Source organism: Asparagus officinalis, chromosome 6 (genome assembly GCF_001876935.1).
Source record: "Asparagus officinalis chromosome 6, Aspof.V1, whole genome shotgun sequence".
Taxonomy (NCBI): Eukaryota; Viridiplantae; Streptophyta; class Magnoliopsida; order Asparagales; family Asparagaceae; genus Asparagus; species Asparagus officinalis.
Window position 1 is genome coordinate 38,412,640 of NC_033799.1, and position 26,460 is coordinate 38,439,099.

The 26,460-nt window shown below is 40.3% G+C and overlaps 1 long non-coding RNA gene across 1 annotated transcript; it reads right to left on the minus strand.

Moving 5' to 3' along the window:
- On the minus strand, window positions 12,291–12,977 carry LOC109844179. The gene is made up of 3 exons (XR_002247891.1): window positions 12,931–12,977; window positions 12,600–12,835; window positions 12,291–12,502 (listed from the first exon to the last, which is right to left on the minus strand). It is a non-coding gene; the product is annotated as an uncharacterized LOC109844179 (long non-coding RNA).

Genomic DNA, 26,460 nt, shown 5'->3' on the forward strand with positions numbered 1-26,460 from the left:
TTACTTCCCCTCCTCCCTCAAGCCCATCAACCTCTGCATCCACCGTCCCTATCTCCCCTCACCGCCACGTCACCCACCACCGTCGACCTTGAAGCAGATGAATAGCCCACCAATGATTTCGACATTGACTCCCTGCAGTTCGCCCATCAACCTGAAGCACTTGTCGTTGCCGCCAGTGGACGGAGCTTGAGGAGCACCCGGAGTAATGGCGGAGGTCGAAGATCGCCTGGCTTTGTAAGGAGTTGCTTTCGCATAAGCCGGCGACGATGGTGAGGATCCTTGGCGCTCAAAGGAAGTGGGTTCGGTAGGAGGGGGTGGGTTATGTTCTTCTCCATTGCAAGTCAGGTTAGTTCAACTCTTTGCCCACCACATGTTCGTTGAATTTACGCTTAGTGTTCTCTCTTGTCAATATTTGATTTTGATGATTTTCTAGGTACGTTTTTATAAACTGGTTGAGAAGAGTTAGAACATGATGTATTCATTGAAGATCTACCACCAATCTTATGCATGAAGAAGAGAAGAGTTAGAACATGATGTATTCATTGAAGATCTACCACCAATCTTATGCATGAAGAATCGCGGTTGCTTTCGAAGGAAACCCATGGAGATGTTTATTATGTTGCAACACAAGATCCTTGACAAGCTTGATGATGCAGCTAAAGTAATTAGGGGAAACAACACTGAAGAATGTGAAATGATATTTGGAACATTATCTGTATTGAAGATGTCTTCTTTTTAATATTATGTTAGTATGTATACTTATAACATAAGTATGCATGTGTACTGAGGATATATGAGTATTCAGATTAATATGATTCATCATATATCAGATATTTTTATTTTAGAAGCATGTTATAAGGCCACCAGTGGTTATATGTCTATGAAATGTGTTTCAGATCTTGTATTTTATATCAAATGTGTACATTCATAGCTCATGGTATTGTTCTATTCCAAAACTAATGCTATTTGATAATTTTGCGATATTTGGTTGATGCACAACATTTATATATGTCTCATGTGTATGAGGTTCAGCGATATCAGATGTCATGTTTTATGTATAAGAGTTGACGTTGTTACATAGAAAAAGAGCTATATTATACTCGTCTACGTTATGTGTCGCCTGACCAATTATCCACCTCGACGAGGGGTCCTCGCTCAATTTTTAAGCTTCTGGCAAAGTATAACACTTTATGGGAAAGTATAGCAGATTATTGTTAAAGTATAGTACTATATGGAAAAGTATAGCACTTTATGACAATAGTATAGCACTTTATTGCTAAAGTATAACACTTTATTCTCTCTGAAAATTCTGTAACTTAGTTGTCTAAAACCAAATCGGTTTTTTTCACAACAATGTAAGCACTCGATGACCTATGTTATATATTTATTGACCAATCATCCACCACGACGGGGGGGTCCTCACACAATTTTGAAGCTTTTGGCAAAATATAGCACTTTATGGGAAAGTATAACACCTTATGACCAAAGTATAGCATTATATGGCAAAGTATAGCACTTTATTGGTAAAGTATAGCACCTTATTAGCAAAGTATAGCACCTTATGCTCTCTGGAAATTCTGCACCTTAAGTTATCTAAAACCAAATCAGTTTTTTTCACCGCAACGCAAACAGTCGATGACATACGTTACATGTTTATTGACCAATCATCCACCTCGACGGGGGGTCCTTGCGCAATTTTAAAGGTTTTGGCAAAGTATAGCACTTTATGGGAAAGAATAGCACCTTATGGCCAAAGTATATCACTATATGATAAAGTATAGCACTTTATTGGCAAAGTATAACACCTTATTGGCAAAATATAGCACTTTATACTCTCTGGAAATTTTGCACCTTAAGTTGTCTAAAACCAAATCAGTTTTTTTCACCACAACGCAAACACTCGATGACCTACGTTACGTGTTTATTGACCAATCATCCACCACGACGGAGGGTCTTCGTGCAATTTTGAAGGTTTTGGCAAAGTATGGCACTTTATGGGAAAGTATAGCACCTTATGGGCAAAGTATAGCACTATATAGTAAAGTATAACACTTTATTGGCAAAGTATAGCACATTATTTGCAAAGTATAGCACCTTATGCTCTCTGGAAATTCTGCACCTTAAGTTGTCTAAAACCAAATCAGTTTTTGGCACCTTAAGTTGTCTAAAACCAAATCAGTTTTTTTCACCGCAACGCAAACACTCGATGAACTACGTTATGTGTTTATTGACCCAGTTTTTTTCACCGCAACGCAAACACTCGATGAACTACGTTATGTGTTTATTGACCAATCATCCACCGCGACGGGGGGTCCTCGCGTAATTTTGAAGGTTTTGACAAAGTATAGTACTTTATGGGAAAGTATAGCACCTTATGGCCAAAATATAGCATTATATGGCAAAGTATAACACTTTATTGGTAAAGTATAGCATATTATTAGCAAAGTATAACACCTTATGCTCTCTGGAAATTCTATACCTTAAGTTGTCTAAAACCAAATTATTTTTTTCACCGCAATGCAAACACTCGATGACCTACATTACGTGTTTATTGACCAATCATCCACCGCGACGAGGGGTCCTCGCGCAATTTTAAAGGTTTTGACAAAGTAAAGCACTTTATGGGAAAGTATAGCACCTTATGGCTAAAGTATAACACTATATGGTAAAGTATAGCACTTTATTGGTAAAGTATAGCACCTTATTGGCAAAGTATAGCACCTGCTATACTTTGCCAATAAGGTGTTATACTTTACCAATAAAGTGCTATACTTTGCCATATAGTGCTATACTTTGCCCATAAGGTGCTATACTTTCCCATAAAGTGCTATATTTTACAAAAACTTTCAAAATTACGCGAGGACCTCCTGTCGCGGTGGATGATTGGTCAATAAACATGTAACGTAGGTCATCGAGTGTTTCCGTTGTGGTGAAAAAAACTGATTTGGTTTTAGACAACTTAAGGTGCAGAATTTTCAGAGAGCATAAGGTGCTATGCTTTGCCAATAAGGTGCTATACTTTGCAATAAAGTGCTATACTTTGCCATATAGTGCTATACGTTAATCATAAGGTGCTATATTTTCCTATAAAGTGCTATACTTTATCAAAACCTTCAAAATTGCGTGAGGACCCCCCGTCGCGGTGGATGATTGAACAATAAACACGTAACATAGGTCATCGAGTGTTTGCGTTGCGGTGAAAAAAACTGATTTGGTTTTGGACAATTTAAGTTGCAGAATTTCCAGAGAGCATAATGTGCTATACTTTGCCAATAAGGTGTTATACTTTGCCAATAAAATGCTATATTTTCTCATAAAATGCTATACTTTGGACATAATGTGCTATACTTTCTTATAAAGTGCTATACTTTATCAAAAGCTTCAAAATTGTACGAGGACCCCCCGTCGCGGTGGATGATTGGTCAATAAACACGTAACGTAGTTCATCGAGTGTTTGCGTTGCGGTGAAAAAAACTGATTTGGTTTTAGACAACTTAAGGTGCAGAATTTCCAGAGAGCATAAGGTGCTATACTTTACCAATAAGGTGCTATATTTTTCCAATAAAGTGCTATACTTTACCATATAGTGTTATACTTTGGTCATAAGGTGCTATATTTTCCCATAAAGTGCTATACTTTGCCAAAACCTTCAAATTTGCGCGAGGACCCCCTGTCGCAGTGGATGATTGGTCAATAAACACGTAACGTAGGTCATCGAGTGTTTGCGTTGCGGTGAAAAAAAACTGATTTGGTTTTAGATAACTTAAGGTGCAGAATTTCTAGAAAGCATAGGTGCTATACTTTACCAATAAGGTGCTATACTTTGCAAATAAAGTGCTATACTTTGTCATATAGTGTTATACTTTGGCCATAAGGTGCTATATTTTCCCATAAAGTGCTATACTTTGCCAAAACCTTCAAAATTACGCGAGGACCCCCCGACAAGGTGGATGATTGGTCAATAAACACGTAACATAGGTCATCGAGTGTTTGCGTTGCGGTGAAAAAAACTGATTTGGTTTTAGATAACTTAATGTGCAGAATTTTCAGAGAGCATAAGGTGCTATATTTTGCTAATAAGGTGCTATACTTTGCAAATAAAGTGCTATACTTTGTCATATAGTGCTATACTTTGGCCATAAGGTGCTATACTTTCTCATAAAATGCTATACTTTGTCAAAAGAACCCCCCCCCGGTCGTGGTGGATGATTGGTTAATAAATACATAACATAGGTCATCGAGTGTTTACATTGTTGTGAAAAAAATTGATTTGGTTTTAGACAACTAAGTTGCAGAATTTCCAGAGAGAATAAAGTGCTATACTTTAGCAATAAAATGCTATACTATTGTCATAAAGTGCTATGCTTTTCCATATAGTGCTATACTTTAATAATAAGCTACTATACTTTCCTATAAAGTGCTATACTTTGCCAAAAGCTTAAAAATTGAGCGAGGACCCCTCGTCGAGGTGGATAATTGGTCAAGCAACACATAACGTAGACGAATATAATATAGCTTTTATTCTATGTAACAACGTCAACTCTTATACATAAAACATGACATCTGATATCGCTGAACCTCATACACATGAGACATATATAAATGTTGTGCATCAACCAAATATCGCAAAATTATTAAATAGCATTAGTTTTGGAATAGAACAATACCATGAGGTATGAATGTACACATTTGATATAAAATACAAGATCTGAAACACATTTCATAGACATATAACCACTGGTGGCCTTATAACATGCTTCCAAAATAAAAATATCTGATATATGATGAATCATATTAATCTGAATACTCATATATCCTCAGTACACATGCATACTTATGTTATAAGTATACATACTAACATAATATTAAAAAAGAAGACATCTTCAATACAGATAATGTTCCAAATATCATTTCACTTTCTTCAGTGTTGTTTCCCCTAATTACTTTAGCTGCATCATCAAGCTTGTCAAGGATCTTGTGTTGCAACATAATAAACATCTCCATGGGTTTCCTTCGAAAGGAACCATGATTCTTCATGCATAAGATTGGTGGTAGATCTTCAATGAATACATCATGTTCTAACTCTTCTCAACCAGTTCATAAAAACATACCTAGAAAATCATCAAAATCAAATATTGACAAGAGAGAACACTAAGCGTAAATTTAACGAACATGTGGTGGGCAAAGAGTTGAACTAACCTGACTTGCAATGGAGAACAACATAACCCACCTCCTCCTACCGAACCCACTTCCTTTGAGCGCCAAGGATTCTCACCATTGTCGCCGGCTTATGCAAAAGCAACTCCTTACAAAGCCAGGCGATCTTCGACCTCCGCCATTACTCCGGGTGCTCCTCAAGCTCCGTCCACTGGCGGCAATGACAATTGCTTTAGGTTCATGGGCGAACTGTAGGGAGTCAATGTTGAAATTATTGCTGGGCTATTCATCTGCTTCAAGGTCGACGGTGGTGGGTGACTTGGCGGCGAGGGGAGATAGGGGCGGTGGATGCAGAGGTTGATGGGCTTGAGGGAGGAGGGGAAGTGAAGGGAGGGAAGAGGAGGAGGTTGGTGGTAGTGGTTGAAGGAGAAGAGGAAGAAGAGAGCTCTGAGCTCAGATGGAGGAGGAGGAGAGAGGGAGAGATCAGTTTGGGGATGAAGGGTAGTTTAGGATTTTTTTTAAGTTTTTGGATAAATACAGTACAAATAATGGGTGTATTTGTACATTTGGGTTTAAAAATAAGTGGGATGTGATATAATGGGTCTATTGATGTTTTGAAAAGTGAATGAGTTTTTAAATAAGTTGGGGTAAAATTTTGGGTTAAAAAAGGATTTTCCCTTAATTTTATTGTGTACCCATCTGCTAGCCGTTTCTTAAATTATGGCTAAATCTTGCCTTTTTTTTATTAGACCGGACTTTTTAACAAAAATGGATGCCTGACGCTTCTAACACCGCTTTAGCTCTCATTTGATGACCATAGACAATCGATTTTTTTTTTGCATGGCGTCTAGAGAGAAGAACGTGTAGGTGGGCACTTTTACCATCAAGTCAAAACAAGAGACATTCTTCTTCTTCATCAATTATTCAAATCTTAGGAAGAGTAATTGGTTTTATTTCAAGTCATCAGTTTATGCAAAACTTGGCTAGTTTTTATTTAGGAAAATTGTTCCATACCCCTTGGAGGGTAGAGAGAGTAGGGATAATTTTTATATGAATCCTCAAGTCTTTTGCGTATCCTTAGTGTGTTTTTCTTTTGCTAATAACAAAAGGAGGGAGAAATGTGAAATTTTAAAATATTTCATGAGTATTCGTGCTTTATAAAAGTTTTTTTCAAATAGATTTTTAGATTTGAAAAATTTTTGGTCACTTGATGCTTTATTTCAAGGGGGGGTTTCAAGAAAACATGTACACATCTATACTTTTATGTATGCATATTTGTAGGGAGAGGTTTGCATATCATATATCTTTTGCATAAAATGTATTATGTGCTTATTGTGTGCTGAATATATATCTCATCATGTTTTATATTTGGTATTTCAAATTGTCACCTTTTGTTATTATCAAAAGGGGGAGATTGTTAGAATGTTGTTCATGCAATATCTTTCATTTGAATAATAAAAAAACTCTCATTTACTACAGATATATTTTGCAAGATGATATATTTTAGCTATCAATAGGCACGAGCAATATGTGGTTTGAACTGATGCAAAAATCAACACGAACGCTGATTTCAGCCTTCGAACCATCAATGGTCAAGAGGCACTCATCGATGGTTAAGCATCTCGTTGATAGTTATAGGAGCCAATTGGAGAAAATCAGTACTAGGAATTGGCATTGTCGATGGTCTATAGTGACTCATTGATGGATATAGGAAACCATCAATGGTTATAGAAGACAATCGAAGAAATCCATAAACCAGAATCAGCATCATTTATAGCTACAGTTGAACCATCGGTGATCACAAGGGACTATCGATGGTCGTGATCCACCATTGACGGTTATGATGAAATTTGGTAGTTTTTAAGATTTAATCTCAGCCGTTCGTTAATCCGTTTGATCTCCTATTTGCACTCAGATTTGGGTATTTCTTTTCTATTCTATCAAGGTCTATTCAAGGGGAATTGGAAATCATAATTGTAAACAAAGTTCAAGGAGGCAAAATACACAAAATAAGAGATCTTTTGTTCTAGGGTTTGAGAGGGAGTTGATCAAATCCCCTCAGCCTCATTTGGCTTCTTCTTGGTGCACTTTTCATCGGAGTTTGATTCATCAAGAAGGAATGCCCTACACTTACATTGCTACACCGCTTTTTCACGAATCTTCATCTTCTTCAATTTAAAAAATGGTTTGATAAAGGACTGTAAGATCATCCTTTTTGCGCTTTAATTGTTTGGTTGGTTATATTTCAAACTTGTGCGTTTGACGGCGTACTCAACTCGGGGTAATTGAGTGTGGCTAGTTAGGGCTAGGTTTCTTCTAGTCATCGTGATGAGTTAGGTTAGACAGTTTCGGGTAGATTCCATAGTACGGTCTTTGAAACATACTGAATCAAATTGTGATTCAGGTGAGCTCTGATCATAGTGAAAAAGACCTTTCGCGAGAATAAAGAGTGAACGTAGGTTTTTGATCCAAACCACCATAAAAAGCGTTTGTGTTCCTATGTTGGTTTACTTTTTGTTTTTCGCTAATTATATTTCCGCTACATTTTCTGAGTCTTGTTGAAAAGCTGTAGCAACCATATTCACCCCCTCTAAGCTTGCATCTCAGTTCCAAAAGGGGAAAAAAGATAAGAATAACATAATTTAGTTAACTTGGGTGTGTTCAACAACTCCACACTAATCCAGTTTATGATCAATCTAAGGTAAGGGTGGTCCCAAGAAAATCTAGATAATGACCTTTTTTGAACTAAATTTTTTAAAAAATAGTCTAATCTTGTACAAGTTTTTGGCAAACACAATTTAAATTATTATTTAAATTAGCGTTCATATCTAAGAAAATGGATGAGCTGCCAACAAGTCCTTGAAATCGAAAAAGTTTTTTGGCTCGCGGTTGGACCGCGAGCCAAATAGCAATGTTCCCTTGAAATTTGGGTTAACAACGCGGGAGGGCAAAAAAGGGAATTGGAGGACTATCTATAATATATGAGATTTATAAGACATATTATTAGATTCTGGGGACCAATATAAGAAAACCCCTTAATTTGAACAATTTGAAAGTAAAAATTATAACACACAATTTGGCTGGTTAAAAATGAAAAAAACAGAGAAATTGTTAATACCATGGTCCTAACAAGGAATAGATTCTGACAGAAATGGAAGAAGAAATTTCAATAAATTGAAATAAATAATGTTAGGGGCACACCCCCTAACACACCACCAACCACACCCCCTCTCCTATCGCTACAGTAAACCGGGCCCCACATGGGATTTTAAAAATTTTAAAATCCCATGTGGGGTCCGGTTTACTGTAGCGATGGGAGAGGGGGGGTGTGGTTGGTGGTGTGGTAGAGGGTGTGCCCCTAACACCACTCAATGGAAATAAGCCTTGCACCAATTTGAACCCATGTTCTGATATTTTCTATTTCAGACAAGCTAAAGTTAGAGAGAGAAACGGGGAGGGAAGGAGATGAGAGCAGTGGTCTTGGTGTTCTTGGGTCTGTTTGGTTTGAGCTGCTTAGGGAAGGAGAGAGGATGTGAAGCATAGAAAGTTTGAGCAAGGAATACAACTTCAGCTGCAGACATGGATGATTCATAGTTGAATTCTCTCCATTGTTTTCCTATAATTCTCAATCAGGAAATATGGATATTCATTGCTGAACATCTTATTTGGTTTTTTCATGTCAAATGGCTTTATAGTGGTCTCTTTTATTTCTCTTTTTGTTGGGTAAATTGTATCATTTTTTTCCCTGGTCATATAGTTGCCTTATCAGGTGCATCATGCTAAGCCGATGTTTATCGATTTTATCCCGTCTATTTGAGCCCTTTGTGTCATTACCTGAGATGTGAGAGTTGTATTTTCATAACAGTAAGTTGAATTATGATGGGGAGATGGGAAAAAAAAAGAAAAAAAGAAAGGCTTTGTGATGGGCTTTCAAGCTGCCAATTTCTGTGTCTTTGAAGCTAGTGAAATAGTCGTTAAAATTACTGAAAACCCAATGACATGGTTTGGATGAGCTTTCAGGCTCCCTGTTTGGCACTGATGCTCTATCGGGGACATGCTTTCGGTTGCGTGCACATGAGTCATTGAGTTAAGAGCTGTATACGGTTTCTCTTTTTAATTTACTTTTAGCCACACGTGTCATTTTGCCCATCTCCATGCCCTCATCATCTCTAGTCGAGGGGGAACACATCGATCACATGGAGACCAACCAGTCAATTTTTTTTAAATTATTAATAACTACAAGAAATTTGTAGAATGTACAAGCAGTTGAAAAATCATATCAAAGTGCCTTACCAAGTCAATCCAGATAATATTAATGGGGCTGTTTGGTTGGTTTCCTAAAAACCCAAAAAAGGAAATCGGTACAAGGAAATCAATAAAATAATATTTTTATCCATTTCCATCCCTAAAACTCACTCACAACATCCAATAAAATATTACTTTTATCCTCCAACTCATCTCATTTCATCTTCTTTCTTACTTTTAAAAATAAACCAAACATAAGAAATGTGTCACATCATCCAACTCATCACATCTCATCTTATCCCATTTTTAAAAATCACACATATCATCCAATAATATTGTGACAACTCATCTCATCTCATTAAACCTTTCTTTCCATCCATTTCCTAAAAAAAGCAAGAAATTGATTTCCTTAAGTATGTGTCACATCATCCAATAATATACCTCCAACTCATATCATCTCATCTATTTTCTTATTTTTAAAAAGAGCTTTGCTACGGGGACCCAAAATATGGGACCAATAAAAGGGACAAGTGAGGTGTCCCCTTCTTATTGGATAATGAGTTGGCCATCATTAATGATGGCCAACTCATTATCCAATAGGAGGGGGACATCTCACTTGTCCCCTCTATTGGTCCCATATTTTGGGTCCTTGAGGAATTTTTCTTTTAGAAATGAACCAAACACAAACAACCTCAAAATATCATCCAATAATATACCTCCAATTCATTTCCTTATTTTTTTAACCAACCAAACAACCTCAAAACAAGTTTTTTTTTAAAATCACTCACATCATCTAATAATAAGGTGACAACTCATCTCATCTCATCTCATCTTCTATAATTTTCTTCTTTTTTAACCCAACCAAACAACCTTAAAATAATTATTATAGGAAATAGGTTTCCTATTCTTTAATTTCCAAGTTTTTTTTCGAAACGAACGGACCCTATATGGAAATTGGTGCACCGACATAGTTTATCACCTGCGTTCTCCCTGCGATATATATATTTTTTATTGAGTACAGACTTATATTCCATGCTCTCCCCAATCCGTGTATCGAGTCAACTAGAGGATTCATTGGAACTATTTCCCTAGTCCTTTTCAATTCCGACGCAAACAATTAATTTCACGTAGAAAAATTAAGATGGAAGAAAAATAATCCACATTAACGTCCAACTCTAATGGGGTAAAAGGTTCAGCCTGTGTTTTTTTCGTAACATAGCAAATTAGTTTTAATAAGTTGAAGTAGTGCCTTCATTGGCCATAGCAAATTAGTTTGGTTCACAATGAGGAAAGGAAAGCTACTTTCTTCCAAAATATACAATCCACGTGAAAAGCATTCTTCTTTCCCTTATACGGCATGAGTCAAAGGAAGACAAATAAAATAAATAAGAAGTTTCTAAAACTCTAGAAGATTTTACCGCATCCATGATTACTGGTTCGGTCTAATCGAGCAAACTAGAAAACATGAATACCATCATATCTTAGGATTTTGCACCATCGATCCATTGGTCATCATCTATGAGAGAACAATATATTTAGTAGTGTGAACGCACGCGTGGAGGAGATGGAATGACAGCCGGGCAGATAGAGGATACAATGTATTGTGAGACTCAGGAGCAGGGTCATGTACAGGAGTCTATTGCAGCTAATAGACCTAGAAGGGTGATTCGTCGGCCAGCTAGGTATAAAGATGTCATGGTCGCATATGCATTATCAGTGGAGGTCGTTGATGATATCACTGCTGGATTTTCATCTTTTAGCGACGGACAAATCCGTCGCTATAAGTCGTTTTTCCGTCGCTAAAAGTTTTAGCGACGGAAAAAATAAATTTCCGTCGCTAAAATTTCGACGCTATAACAGGGGTGCCTAAAAATACTTTTAGCGACGGACATTCCGTCACTAAATTTTAGCGACGGTTTATTAGCGACGTTAAAATAGTCGCTATTTTTAAAAAATTAAAAATTAAAAAAACCAATAGCGACGGAAAAACCGTCGCTAATATTTCCTGTGACGATAACATCTAATTAAAAAAAAGCAAAGTATATATATTACCTGTGACGACAAAAACCGTCTCCTATGCCTCCTGAGGCAGAGTCGACATGAATTGTGTAAACTCCAATACGGTCTGCTCCCAGCGCCTCCGTTCTTCCTCTAGAGCCCGCTGATATGTTGTTTGCTGCGACTGCCAATCTTCAATCGCTTTTAATCGTTGCTCCATCGAGTCTTGATATGAACTGCTTCCTGGTGTTCCTTGTGGTGCTGCAGACTCGTAGGTGCTACTAGACTCGTGCGGCCTATGATCGGATCCTCTCCACCGATATCTGTTCTTCCTACTAGGTCCAATGACCGTCTCGATGATGGAGTCCTCATCCTCCCTACTTAGCCGGGCTGGAGTGTTAGAACAGACCTGAGACTGAGTCAATTGCTCCTGTACCTTGGCATGTAATTTCTCCTGCGATATATCAAAACAACCCGGGCAAGTCGACTTAATAATGATGCATTGATATGAAATTGAATATATAAATGAACTGCTACTTACAGCCAGATCCTTATTCTTTGCTTTCTTCTCTTCATTGGCGTAATTCGGGCTCCAGGAAGTCAGAATACGATCTGCAAAATGTCTGAGATCTCCCCTTCCCTATTTTATTCAAATATATCATTAACCCATAACACATAAATTATACTCAACGTAAAAGATAATATATTATATACCTCAAGCTCTAATTGATGATAATGCTGGCTGAATGTCCTGGAGCCCCCGTGATGCTCGTAACTGCGAGGCGCGTTGTGATTCCTCCTTGCTATTTCAGATTGAGCCTGCAAAACAATGTCAATTCGAAACAATATAGAAATTCAAACAATAAATTAAAAATATATACTTCAATAATACCTGAATTTCAGCCGTGTCCCAGTAACTGCAAAGTGCAAAAAAATCTACTCCATCCACACGCGTGTCAAGATGCCAGTATCGCTCCCAATCTTCTGTTATTTGGACAAAATATTTTTTCTTTACCTCAAACCGCCATCTCTTGAACGATACATTGATTTGCCCGAAGCAGTACGTCCAGGCACAAATATTATCGTCAAGAAAGAAAAATCGCTTCAGCATATAAAGAAAAAGTAGATACAAATCAGTGTATTAAACATAATAATAAACTAATAACTAATAATGATGAAAATTAAAATAAATGACTCACACATATATATCTCCAACAAGCCACCAGCGCATCAATCCGCTGCGATTTCCACGTCAAAAATATGTTGAAGAAATCGTGCCTCCTGGCTAAAGCGGCAAGGAAATTGTTGAAAGCATTGGCAAAGGCCCCAACAGGCACTCCGTTTTCCCATCGGATCACAACCCTCCGATTAATATCAGGGATGAGGTTCGATTCCTTAGTAGCATTGCGGCCGCGTCTAGGAGGTCGCTCGGTACCTGCGAAATAAAGAATCGAATGAAACAATGAATCAATCTATATTTGCAAAAAATTTTAAAATAATAACTGATAAACTATAAAAATTTATTCATACCTTTCAGTTCGAGGCATCTACGCTTTGCTTGTTCGTACCTTTGCTGCATGATGGGGCGCATAACATGATAAGAATCCCAATCATCCCTCACCTTGGCCGGACTGTGGACTCGCTGATCCGTAATAGAATCTGACGGTAGTGCCGCAGCTTCTAAAGCTACGCTATACGGCTCAAATCTCCTCTCCTCCAATACATCTGCATGCGGTGGCGGTGGTATCTCTGCATGCTGTGTAGGATCAGGCTGTGTCTCCACGTCATGTGGAACATCTCCGCGTGATGTGTCCTGTGGCTGCGAGTCATGTGTAGCATCTCCTCCTCCTGTGTAGTAAATGTTAAAAAATATTAGGCTCATGTTAATAGTTTATAGAAATGTAAAAGTATAACAAATAAATAAAAATACCTGACGTAGAGGCATGTGTGTCGCCTCCAGAATGTCTACTAAAAATTCTCTCAAGCGCTTTCTTACGTAATCCTTTTGTCATCTATACTTTGAAAACATAATGAATATCCAACAAAAGTATATAATGCAAATAATTAATAAAATAGCACATGGCAACAGAATCGCGTGTACATGATGTCTAGTTAAACAGATAATACAAAGGTAATAATGTAATACATGACACACCGTGATACATGATAACCAGTCAAACATATAATATAAAGGTAATAATATAATACATACACACCCACATGATAACCAGTCAACTTTCTGAAAATATAAAGGTAATAATATAATACATGACACATCGTGATACATGATAACCAGTCAAACAGATGATGTTGAGGCTCTACTCTGCGATCGTGTGCGGATAGCCTGCGACCGTGTGCGTGCCAACGAAAGGACTGTTCTTATAGTTTTATCGACTCCGCTGCAGATAGGTTTTTTCCCTTTACGCCTTGGCTCACATATAATCGTAGGTACATCAGGGCGCGCTAATGCAATTTCATCGTCCAGATTATTATTTTGTGTCAATGAAAACTCCTCGGTTATTTCGTCTGCCAAGATAACCTCCTCATCGTGATCTTCGTCAGACATGACTTCATGAATGTAGGCTCTAGGCGGATTCTTAAGGATAACCCATTTGTCATTTTTCATTATATCTTTGACATAAAAGCACTGTTTGGCGTGAGCAGCTAACATGTATTTTTCAGACTGGTATATTTCCTTGTTAAGATTAACGATTGTGTAACTGTAGTCATCCTTCGCCTTTTTCTGTTCACACCAACGAACCTTAAACATCACATGACTGACTTCCTTATTAATCCCATAGAAAATCTCCATGATGTCTTCTACCTGACCGTAGCAATAGATTTCCCCCTGTATCGGATTTAGATCTTTTGCACTAGCGTATGACAGTTGCGAGAAGGAGCAGAACACACCGTTGTTTTGCGTTTGTCGTCTCTCTTCGAGGCCGACGATGTTAAACCTAAAGCCGTTGACACAGTAGCCTCCATAATGCTTAACCACATTAGAAGGACCTCTGGCATATAAACAAACTTTCTCAGACAGGTTAATCCCATTCGTAATCCGTTTGTCAACCTTTAAGAAAAGAAGCAAATAGTTTACATATCTGTTGGCAGGCACATATATTTGTGGTACGAATCAGAAATGTAAAATGATCTTACTTCACCCTTCAGCCATGCAGGGAATTGTCTAGAGTGTGTGTCCATAACTCTTTTATTTTTGTTCTGCATTTAAGATTAGTCGACTGAACATGTCGGATGTGAAGCCTAGACAAGAAGCATTTATAACGGTTAAATAGAGATAATTATTGTGAGGTGATATAATCTGATTCAAACAGTTAAATACTTACGTCGCGTATATGTTAAATGTAGTACCATTGCTCAGGATATATGTATGGGCTTGATCTAGCTCCATTCTGGGGAATCTAGTGTCCTCCCCACGATCATTGTAGAATGTACCGTCAATTATTCGTTGGGGACGGTTCAGCCTTGTCTCTACGCCCCGCAAGTAACGAGAGATAAAATTCAAACTCTCGTTACTTATGTAGTTCTCTGCGATCGACCCTTCAGGATGTGCACGATTATGCATCAGTTGTTTCATGAAACCCAAATACCTACAAGCATATAGTTTCATGATTTGTGACAAAATGGAACTGAGAAACGTAATTTGACAAATATTAAATGAATATTATAATAATAAATACCTCTCCACGGGGTACATCCAGCGATATTGAACTGGTCCTGCGATGCGGGCTTCGTATGCTAAATGTATTGTCAGATGCACCATGACCGTGAAGAATGATGGTGGAAATAGTATTTCCATTTTACACAGTGTATTAGCAACACGTCCCTCTAATTCTTCAAACTCCCTAACATCAATCACCTTAGAGCATAGTTGCTTGAAGAAACCGCAGAATTCTATTACCACCATCGCGAGTTCCTTGTCAGCATGTCGCAACGCAACCGGGAGAAGTTGATGTAATAGAATATGATGATCATGTGTCTTGAGTCCCAAAATCTTTCTGTCCTCAATATGCACATTTGCTGAAATGTTTGAAGCATAACCATCCGGTGTCTTCACGGACTTTAGAAATAAACACATATTGTGGACCTCATCCTTCGACAGTGTGACACGGGAGGCTGGGAGTTCAAACTTTCCGTCGCCCTTATCTATAGCTTGCAGTTCCGGACGAATGTTCAATTCTGCTAGGTCTCGACGTGCCCTTAAGTCATCTTTCGATTTTTTCCCGTCCTGCAACAAAGTGTTCAAGAGATTCTCGCATATGTTCTTCTCGATGTGCATGACATCCAAGTTGTGACGTATTTTTAAACTTCTCCAATATGGCAGCTGATAAAATATGCTGAATTTTGACCATCCATGCGGAAGTTCGGTGTCTTTTGAGACACGCCCATGCGATTGGACATTGCGAGGCTTATTTCCTTTCGATTTTCCCTTTCCCTTCCATTTTCCCTTTCCCTTCCATTTTTGCTTCAATATTTTTCTCCTAACACCAAATGGATTTTCTTTGTTGAATCTTTTCTTTCCAAATATTTTTCTAGGTAAAGGATGTAGAAGCTCAAATATTTCTTCTCCGGTCAGCCTTGGTGGTGCGGGTCTACTTTCTGGATTGCCGTCGAACTTTCCTACTAACTTTCTGAACTTGTGCCCTGTAGGCAACCATCTTCTGTGTTGCCAATAACAAAACTTACGGCTATACTTTAGGAACTTTCCCTCATAGTCTGACATGCAAATCGGACAAGCAATCTGACCCTTCGTCGACCATCCAGATAGGTTAGCGTATGCTGGGAAGTCATTAATTGTCCACATGACCATTGCCCGCTTACAGAAAGACTCCTTACCATAAGCATCATAAGTGCTGACACCTTTTTCCCAGAGAAGCTTCAGGTCGTCAATTAATGGTTGGAGGAAAACATCGATGTCATTTCTAGGAGAACATCTTCCAGGGATCAAAAGTGACAGTATCATGTACGGTTGCTTCATGCACATCGACGGCGGCATGTTGTACGGTGTCAGCAACACTGGCCAGGTAGACCAAGCAGAGCTCATTAATCCAAACGGATTAAATCCGTCGCTAGCAAGCCCCAGCCTAATATTCCGAGACTCTTTACCGAAGTCGGGGTATATACGGTCACGGTCGGTCGAATGCCATCGCATATTCTCAGCCAGCTCAGCAGACATATAAAACCGCTGCAGCCTAGGAATAATTGGAAAATATCGGAGAACCTTCACAGGAATTCTGTTTTGCTTATTGGATGCACCGCCTTCGGATGTGCTTGCAACTTCTCCTTTCCAACGTGATACATGACACATCGGACATTCCTCCAGAGCTTCATTACCCTTATTGTACAAGATGCAGTCGTTAGGACAGGCGTCTATCTTCTTGTAATCAAGCCCCAGCGTATCAACAATCTTGTGAGCTTCGTAATAGGTCGCGGGGATGCTTTTCTCGCCGCCTGGAATGACTTTCCTCAGCAAATCTAATAACATCTCAAAATGTGTAACAGCCATCCCACTGAGTGTTTGGATATGAATAAGCATCAGCATAAAAGAAAGCCTTGTGAACTCCTTACACCCCTCGTATAACGGTGACTCATTTTCTTCAACAAGTCTCATCAATCGATCTATATCTTGAAATATATCATTAGTGTTGACATCACTCACCGACGGCGCTGCAAGAATATCTTCTAACATATTAGTCGTGTCAACCGTCGGATTGCTGACTTCAGTGAATTCTTCCTCTGATTGCATCACTGGGACGCCTTCACCGTGATGACTCCAAAATACATAAGAGCTATCAAATCCATTGATTGACAGATGAAAACTTACGTCACTCCTAGCGAGCATTTTACCGTTCCTGCAATTCTTACAAGGACAGAAAATCGACCCGCTTAGCGACCGTAGAGGATTTGTGTTAGAGTAGGCTAAGAAAGCTTCTATCCCATCCTTGTACCGGGTGTCTAGATGTCTTCGATCACGTAGTATGCTCATGAACGATTTGTCAGGAACACACCGCATCTATAATTTAAAAATTAATGGAAGTGAGCATATCCCGACATATATCATTTTAATTTAGGGATGTAAACGTGTGTTCAGAGGACCGCATGTGTGACCGGCTGTTAGAGGAAGGCTTCTATCCCATTAGGTATGTAAACGTGACGTGCATATGTATTTACGTGTGTTCAAGTGTACTTTCAATTCGTCAAAATTTCGGCAGCACCTACCCGCTGTTCTCCGAGTACACTATAGTGGGAAGGATATACTCATGCATATCCCTCCGCAATTTGTACACGGAGAACAATGAGTAAGCGCCGCCGAAACTTTGATGAAAAGAAAGTACACAAGAACACAAGTAAATACATATACACGCCATGTTCACATACCTAACCCGTCCAAACTGGACAGATCCAATAAATATTTATATATAAGCTCCCTCTCACATACGCGTACAAAAAAGTTATCGGACCGAACAAGATGGTTTCGTATCCACCAAAGATCATGTACGCGTATGTGACAAGTAAATAAAGAGATTCTATATAGTATTTATTGGACGGGGTATTCTACGGCTCGAAAATATGAGTGTACGGTGTGTGTAGTTTTTATGTAATTAATGATATAATAGTTACGCTAACCAATTATCGATCCTCACCTAACCCTAACCCTAACCTTAACCCTCAAACTCACCCTCACCCCTCACCCTCACCCCACCCTCGATCATCTAACCCTAACACTCACCCTCACCCTTACCTAACCCTAACCCTAACCCTTACCCGAACCCTCACCATCACCCCCACCCTCACCTAACCCTACTCTAATTCTAATCCTAACCCTAACCCAAACCCTAACCCTAACCCTCGCCTAACCCCAACCCTAACCCTCACCCTCACCTTAACCTTCACCCTCCCCTAACTCTAACCCTAACCCTATCCTTAACCCTCAAACTCACACCCACCCCTCACCCCTCACCCTCACCCCACCCTCGATCACCTAACCCTAACACGCACCCCCACCCTCACCTAACCCTAACCCTAACCCTAACCCTAACCCTTACCATCACCCCGACCCTCACCTAACCCTCCTCTAACCCTAATCCTAACCCAAACCCTAACCCTAATCCTAACACTCACCCCCACCCTCACCTAACCCTAACCCTAACCCTAACCCTCACCATCACCCCCACCCTCACCTAACCCTCCTCTAACCCTAACCCTAACCCTATCCTTAACCCTCAAACTCACACCCACCCCTCACCCTCACCCCACCCTCGATCACCTAACCCTAACACTCACCCCCACCCTCACCTAATCCTAACCCTAACCCTCACCATCACCCCCACCCTCACCTAACCCTCCTCTAACCCTAATCCTAATCCTAACCCAAACCTTAACCCTCGCCTAACCCTAACCTTAACCCTAATCGAACCCTAACCCTCACCATCACCCCCACCCTCACCTAACCCTCCTCTAACATTAATCCTAACCCAAAACCTAACCCTAACCCTAACCCTCGCCTAACCCTAACCCTAACCCTAATCGAACCCTAACCCTAATCCTAATTAAAATTAATTTTTTTAAATTATAATTTCATCAATATGAACATTTTTTATTAGGGTTTGGGTTTTTTGCATAAGTTTTTTGTTTTACCAAAATTAAACTATAATTATAAAAAATAATTTATAATTACAAAAATAACAAATTAATGCATCTCTCCCCCCTTCAATCTCTCCTTCTCTCTCCCTCTCTCTCTCGTCGGCCGACGCCGGCGGCCGGAAGAGTTCAGGAAAATAAAGCTAACATGTATTGGAAGTTTCACGGTCGACCGCGAGTGGCGGCGACAAATCGACCGCAAACTGTGCACAATACTTGAAATGTCTCTAGACTTTTTGGCGTCGACCGCGCGAGAAAGCTTGTAATAATTTAGTTTTTTGTCGTTGGCCATCGGTTGACCGCGACTGCAGCGAAAGTCGACCGCCGAGACCCTGTAATAGATTTTCAAATTTTTGTCAATTGGCCAAACGGTCGCCGCGACTGGCAGCGATGAATCGATAAGCGTGTCGGGTCTGGGCCCCTGGGCTTAGTTTCCTGCTCTGTTTGGGAATGGTGTTTGATACTATAATCAACAGCAATTTTCAGGGTTGAATCTATCCGAGATTGAGATTGTACTGAACATATTAAGAGGGAGAACTTGTGAGCCAAGTTGAGAGATTTGTTTAGGTTTATTTTGTCAAGCTTTTTGTGAGCTTGTAACCCTTTGTACTCTCCTTGATTTAGTGAAACCTAACATATCCTCTCTCCCAATGGACTAGGTAAATTGCATGAACCACATATTCTTTGTGTTTGGTTTGATTTTGTCATATTTTGGATTGGATGTGTCGTTTTGGTGGTTTTCTTCTCCCAGTGGCATCAACGGACTCGTTTGGTAGTGGCGAGCACGCTTCGGCATAGGTTCGCAACAAGATCGTCATATGATTGTGTGCGCATTAGCCATTCCTTTGATCACACAACATTTGATGTGGACAATTTTTTATCTAAGTAACATAAAAGAGCTGTTATAATGTTCCACTCACGACTAAATACAAACTTATTATCAAGCCAACGAACATGGTGTATTCCGCATACAGTACCCCAAGCACCTTGGCAGCACCATGACACCAGCAGGAATCTCGACTTAGCCGACTCGTCAAGTCGATATCCCTTTAAGGATCGACAGTGACGGTGGGACCAGCGACTCGAAAAGCAAGTTCTAATTCGATCCTCTCGTCGCAGACGGACGTTCGCGCAGGAGTCCAAGTCGACTCACTTGTTTGATGCCTCACAAGGACGACTCAATGAGCGTGTGCTTCTCCGACAAAGTTAAAGACTATTTCGGCCTCCGAGTCTCTCTCTTCTCTGACAACATGGTGTCAACATCCCACATTTAATGCTTGGCAGGTGCCATTATCGACTCTTAATCCCTATAGTCTTCAATGATTCATCGACCCACCTCAGCACCGCCATACCTCCGATTATTTTCTAATTCAAATGCCAGAAGTGATCCATCACCCCACCTCGTTAGCCGACATCCTATAACAGGTGCTGACGGCAAGCATCAGGCCACACTTGCCACGAGACAGTCATGATATGCCCGACGACAGTGACCAATCTACCTTACATCCTCAGGTATATATACATGTACAATTCTACCTTACAAGGGACTGGATTTTTTAGCTGGAGATCTTGATTTCTATTAGGCTGATCCTTGAAGTAATCACATGCAGCAAGAACTCTAGTTCTTATTCGCAGGCCACTCAAGTTTCATCAGCTAAACTTGATCGTCGGAGGTACAAACGGGGAACCCAACCCGGCATCCTCGTTATGAAGCTTCTAGCTTGTGCATAATTCATCTAACGCTTATTCAATTAAAGAAACGCAGACACTAATTAAAGTCCGAGAAAAAAAGCGGCCTCCCATCAATCCCAACAAATTCTCCAAACACAAATTATATAATTGACCGTGTGATCACTAGTACATCAACAAGAGCATATTGCATAAGTAATTATCTATGTTTGTATTTCGCTCAACTTACATTGTCTGCTTGGATTTCATCAGTCATTGTCAATCATCCCTGTTACCGCTGTGAAGGCAATGTGAAACAATAAAATCAGCTATCAAAGACCAACGTTAAGTAGATTATACATATTCAAACAGCTTATGAATTGATGGCAATACAAGATATTATGTCATATTATAGAAGTAATACACGAAAAAATACCTTGTTTCCATTCAACTACTAACGAAGTAAATGTAGGTATGTATTCTTGACTTTGACTTTCCCAAGGTTCGTAAGATAGTAAAGTTTGAGGACAAATCCTTACTCAACTCGCATCATAGCTCCATGAGCAGCGACAAACCTGCCATGTGAGCGAGCCCCCACCAAAAGCGAAGCTAAATTTACAGCGGACAAGGTCCAAATTAAAATCCAGATGCATGCATATCTTGTTCAGTGCTGCGCTGAGCAGAGGAGACACGCTGAAGGATATCGACATGTACGTTGCTCCTGCATGCGAGGGGAAGGAAGAGATCATCAGCAATGGTGCGAGCAGGATCCTTGCTCTGGCCCAACAATAGGACGAGGGTTTTTGATATTAAAAAGACTCGGCCTGTAGCATCTCAAGGTAACACCTTATTAATCAATTGATAATCATGCCAACATGTTTCGTTCTGATAGCTCTTTAATGTAGGGCGTTTTGGTTGCCCAAACAAACCGATGAGAAAAGTGTCCCGCGTAACACTTTTCATTTTCTTTCATTTGGTTCCTCAGGCTTTGAAACGCAAGAGGAATGGATGGTACTAGTCACTTTCTCGTTGGATATATTATGTGAACGCCAATATATATATAAGATGATCCATTTCGGGGCAACTTGAAGTTGGAACTCATCTGATGGGCCCACCCCCACCCAAACCCGGCCCCCCCCCCCCCTCGTTGTGTGTGTGGTGGGTGGGCGATAAGTTTTAAAAGAAGCCAACCAAAATAGCTCTTATCTGCGATCTTAGTATTTTGCATGCTAACATTTAGTATAATGTTTAGCTTTATAGACACTTTTTTACTCAGTTTTAAAAGCAAGCTGAAGGAGATAAAGAAAATAGATCAAGATACTACATGCAATTACTTTAACTCAAAATAAGGCCAAGAGAAGTCCACACTAAATAATATCTGAGCTTTAAGAACAAGATGAACAGTATTATATTTCCATGTACTATTAGCCATCGTCTATGCCTTTGAACTGATGTTAAAGAGCTAGAATGTGGAAAGATAAAATGAAACGAAAGAAAACCGGTACATGTTTAATATCTTGAAAATTACCCAAACCGCAATAAGGAGTTGTCACGTAACACTTAACTGGCCGACTCCCCAAGCAATCTGCAAACACAACCCGGGTGGTAAGCCAGCCGACATCACCTCACGATCCAAATCCAAGATGAAAAGGCGCTCCCCTAACGTGGAATCTGCTGGATGACCGACTCCGACACTGCTGATTTTCATACTTTTAGCGAGCGACAAATCCGTCGCTGATAAGTCGTTTTTTCCGTCGCTAAAAGTTTTAGGCGACGGGAAAAAATAAATTGTTTGTCGCTAAATTCGACGCTATAAATAGGGGGCCTAAAATAAAATTTTAGCGACGGAAATTCCGTCGGCTAAAATTTAGCGACGGTTTATTACGACGGTAAAATCAGTCGCTTTTTTAAAAAAATAAAAAATTAAAAAAACAATAGCGACGGAAAAACCGTCCGCTAATATTTAATTACGACGGGAATATCCGTCGCTAATAGACTTTCTCACTGCCGCCATACTTGTTGTGGATTGAGTCCGTTGTCGTGAATTGTTTCACTTTGTACTGGACACAACAAGTGAGACATTTGGATGCTTTGGTATTGACTCAGTTTTGGAAGAAACTTAACCGAGATGGAGAATTATGAACGCGTGCGTTTTCACGCATTTTGTGGGGACCACGAGCATGGGAGATCGACCACGAGCGGGATTTGTTTTTGTGAACGAAGGCCCACGACACGAGATCATAACTCGTGCTTATAAATGCACACCGGAAAAAATTGCCATGGTTTTTTTGGTGCAAGGCTTGTGCGACTGCAGACAAAAAGCAAAATGGGCCTGATTCGTAGGCACACGAAAGAAAAAAAGGAGCAGATTTTGAAGTGGCGGGCGGCAGATTCGTGCGAGATATTTGTGAGAAGTTTTGAGAGAGATATTGTTTAAGGGTTTAGGTTGAGAGATTGTAAATCCTAGTTGTAATCTCTCCCTCTAATTGTAGATCCCCCCCCCCTCCTTGCCCTGTGGACGTAGGCTATTTGCCGAACCACGTAAAATTATTTATCTTGCTGTGATTTGTAATAGCTTGTAGGTTCCCTCGACAAGTTAGTCCTAGAACTAATGAGAGGAAGAGCTGATATCTCACTTTGTTAAGATATTTTGCTTCCAGTTCTTATTTCCTTTGTGAAACAAGAATTTTATTGTGATCTAATCTCTTGTTGTGTTGCCGAAGTAAATTTCCGCTGCGCACAACAAGTAGTCTAATCAGAACACTAGTAACTTGGTTCTTAACCTCTATTTAAACGCATAATTCTCATAGATCCAATAACTTCCCAGCATATGCTAAATGGTCCAAGCTGTATAAATAAAATTGAACTTAAAAATCAAATAATGTTGCAACCAACGTGAATCAGAGCCGCATATTCCATTCTTCGTAAAAACTCCAAAAGCCTCCACTGTTGAACTGAGTGTCGTTGACGATCATAAAAGAGAGGGGGGCACCAAATCAGCATATAATAGACCTCCACACGAAATTAGTGATATTGCTCTCACTAATTTTGGCCAAGGGCTCGGCCTCGATCCATTTAGTGAAGTAGTCATTGGCCACAAAAAAAAAAATTCGCTACCCAGAGGCTATTGGGAGAGGCCCCAACAAATCTAATCCCCACTGAGCGAATAAAATCGGACTTAAAATGGAGGTGAGCTCAATAGCCACTGCTCGTGGGATGTTCGAGAAGAACTACCACTTTTTGCACAAAGAAACGGGTCTTCTAGACTCGGCCAAGATAGTTGGCCAATAATATCATTGACCAATGGCTTTTTGTGCGAGAGTTCTTACCCCGAGATGATTCTCGCAAGTTCCTTCATGGATTTTTCTGAGAACATAGTTGGTCTTTGTCGGCCGAAGACATCAAAAATAGGGCCTCACGCCACTGCTGGAGTATGATATTCGATAAAATTGATTATTGAGCATGAGATAATGTCGAGTATTCCTTTGTAAACTCATGGGTTTAGTGACATTCTTTGGCGAGGTCCCTCCTCTTATATACTGGATGATAGGATCGATCCAACAAGGTTCCATAGATGTCTTGGTCTGCAAGACTAGGTTTGATGTCTACATGATGCTGGGACACTTGAGGATGTTTGTGTATATAGGCCCTGAATTGCCTCCTGAGCTAGTCATTGCGAGCTTGGATAGGGCGTTCGCTCGGGCATTAAGAGGCCGGAGGACTTTGGCAATCTTAAAGTCAGTGAAGTTGCTCAACAATTATTTGATCGCCTTCAGATATATGATTATCCTCGAGTCTTTGGCCGCATACTCTCCATTTACTTAGTGAACCACAAGTTAGGAGTCGGCCAAAATGTAGAGACGCTCAGCATTCACTATCAAGGCAGCTCAAAGACTTGCCAAGAGTGCTTCATATTCAGTCTCCTTTTTTGAGGCAGAGAAATCAAAAGCAATGGAGTGTTCGTACGTTGACTCCTCAAGGCTACGCAGGACCACTCCTGCTCCACTACCTGCTTTGCCAGAGGATCCGTCCACCTTTAGTAACCACTAAGTGGAGAATTCTGGTGTGTCATGCTCAAGGATGCAACCTATCCGATCTGCAGGGGCCTTGACTGCTTGAGATGTTGAAGGCTTAGACTGGGTAAGTGGTAGAGGTAGAGATGGTTGTTCGTCTGCTGAGGTCGACTTTATGGGCGTCTAAAAATACCTATAGGTGTCTGCACATAGCTCGAGATAAAAAGAAGATAATGAATGTTATCATTTGAGTCAAAGAGGATCATCTGAAGCCATAAAGAGGCTAACGAGCACACGAAGCAAGTCAGCCAAGCGTACAAGTCAACTGAATGTCAAAATACGCAAAACGGCGCAAAAGACCTCTAAAAAAACTCAAAAACCATGTAGTACGCGGGTCACCCAAAGGTGACCCATGCTCACGCGGGTCACTACTTGGTGACCCGCGGCCGCGCGGGTCACCACATGGTGACTCACGGTCGAGCAAGTCACCACTTGGTGATCCACGCACGTGCGGGTCACCGTGGTTTGTCCCGCGCCCAGATCTGTCCATAGCATCCAAAAACACGTTTTAGGCTGTTTCAATCGGTTTTTTCAGTTCTAGTACCTCTCTAACTGCTTAGATATCTTATCTAAATATGGGTGGGCCGTTATTGACTGAAGATAAGGCCAAATCTCCCATTCTCATCCAAATAACCACATCTGGGGCCCCATAAATACAAGCCTAGGGCCTCCTTTCAGGGGGGTGAATTATTATCAAGATGAGGAGGTACTGCCGAGTTGGAGAGTCAATGAGCATGAAATTTTAGAGGAGCCTAGCTAGATCCTGGCGAATTTCGGCATAAAGAAGGAGTCTTTCGAAAGATCGGAAGCCATGTATTCCCCTTTCCTTGAGATCAGGCTTGGTCTTAATCTCGAGAAGAGTACTGATTTCACTTGGTCGATATCAGTACTTTAGCGAATACTTCCTTGGTGAAGTAGGAGCTCTAATCAATACTTCTGCCAACCGGATCCAATCCGTAGGCGGTCCATGGTAAGCCCCGGCACCGGCCAAGATCCCACGCAAGTAATAGGAGATAAACTACTATTGTGTGTAGTTTGAAAAAAGTTATAATTTTTTTTTATTAAAAGTATTATAAAAAGGCTATTTTCTTGAGTTTGTTGTAAACATCTAAAGTTGTAATGAACTCATCAATGAAATCAACTTTTCACCTAAACACGCTGACGACCACAGTAGGAGCCAACAACTTCTCTGCTGAGGATGTCGTGTCACAACCACGGATCCGGATCCCGGTTAAAGAAGAGATCGAGTATGAGTTTGACCAATAGAAGATCGAGGAGTATCTATCGTCTTCCTCCTCCTGTTCCTCCTCTACTCGCAAGCACAGGAAGATCAACGTCCCGTTGTTGCGGTAGCTGCACCTTGCAACGCCCCTCCCACCTCTAACAAGGCCGGATTTGCAGATCTGGACTCCTCCTCAATCAAGGAGTTGAGTACTGAAGGCACACCAATCCTATCGAAGAGGGCACATCAAAGGCAACGTCAACGCCTCACGCACTAACTCGCTAAGGCTTTGGAGCCAGTGGATGGGATCCGTTATAGGGCGGATCTGAAATTCAAGGAACACCAAGCGCCCTAACAGCGAGCAAACGCTCCCTCCTCCAAATCATCAACAAGTGAATGGATCCAAGTCAAAAGGACTCGTTCAACTCTTGAGGAGCG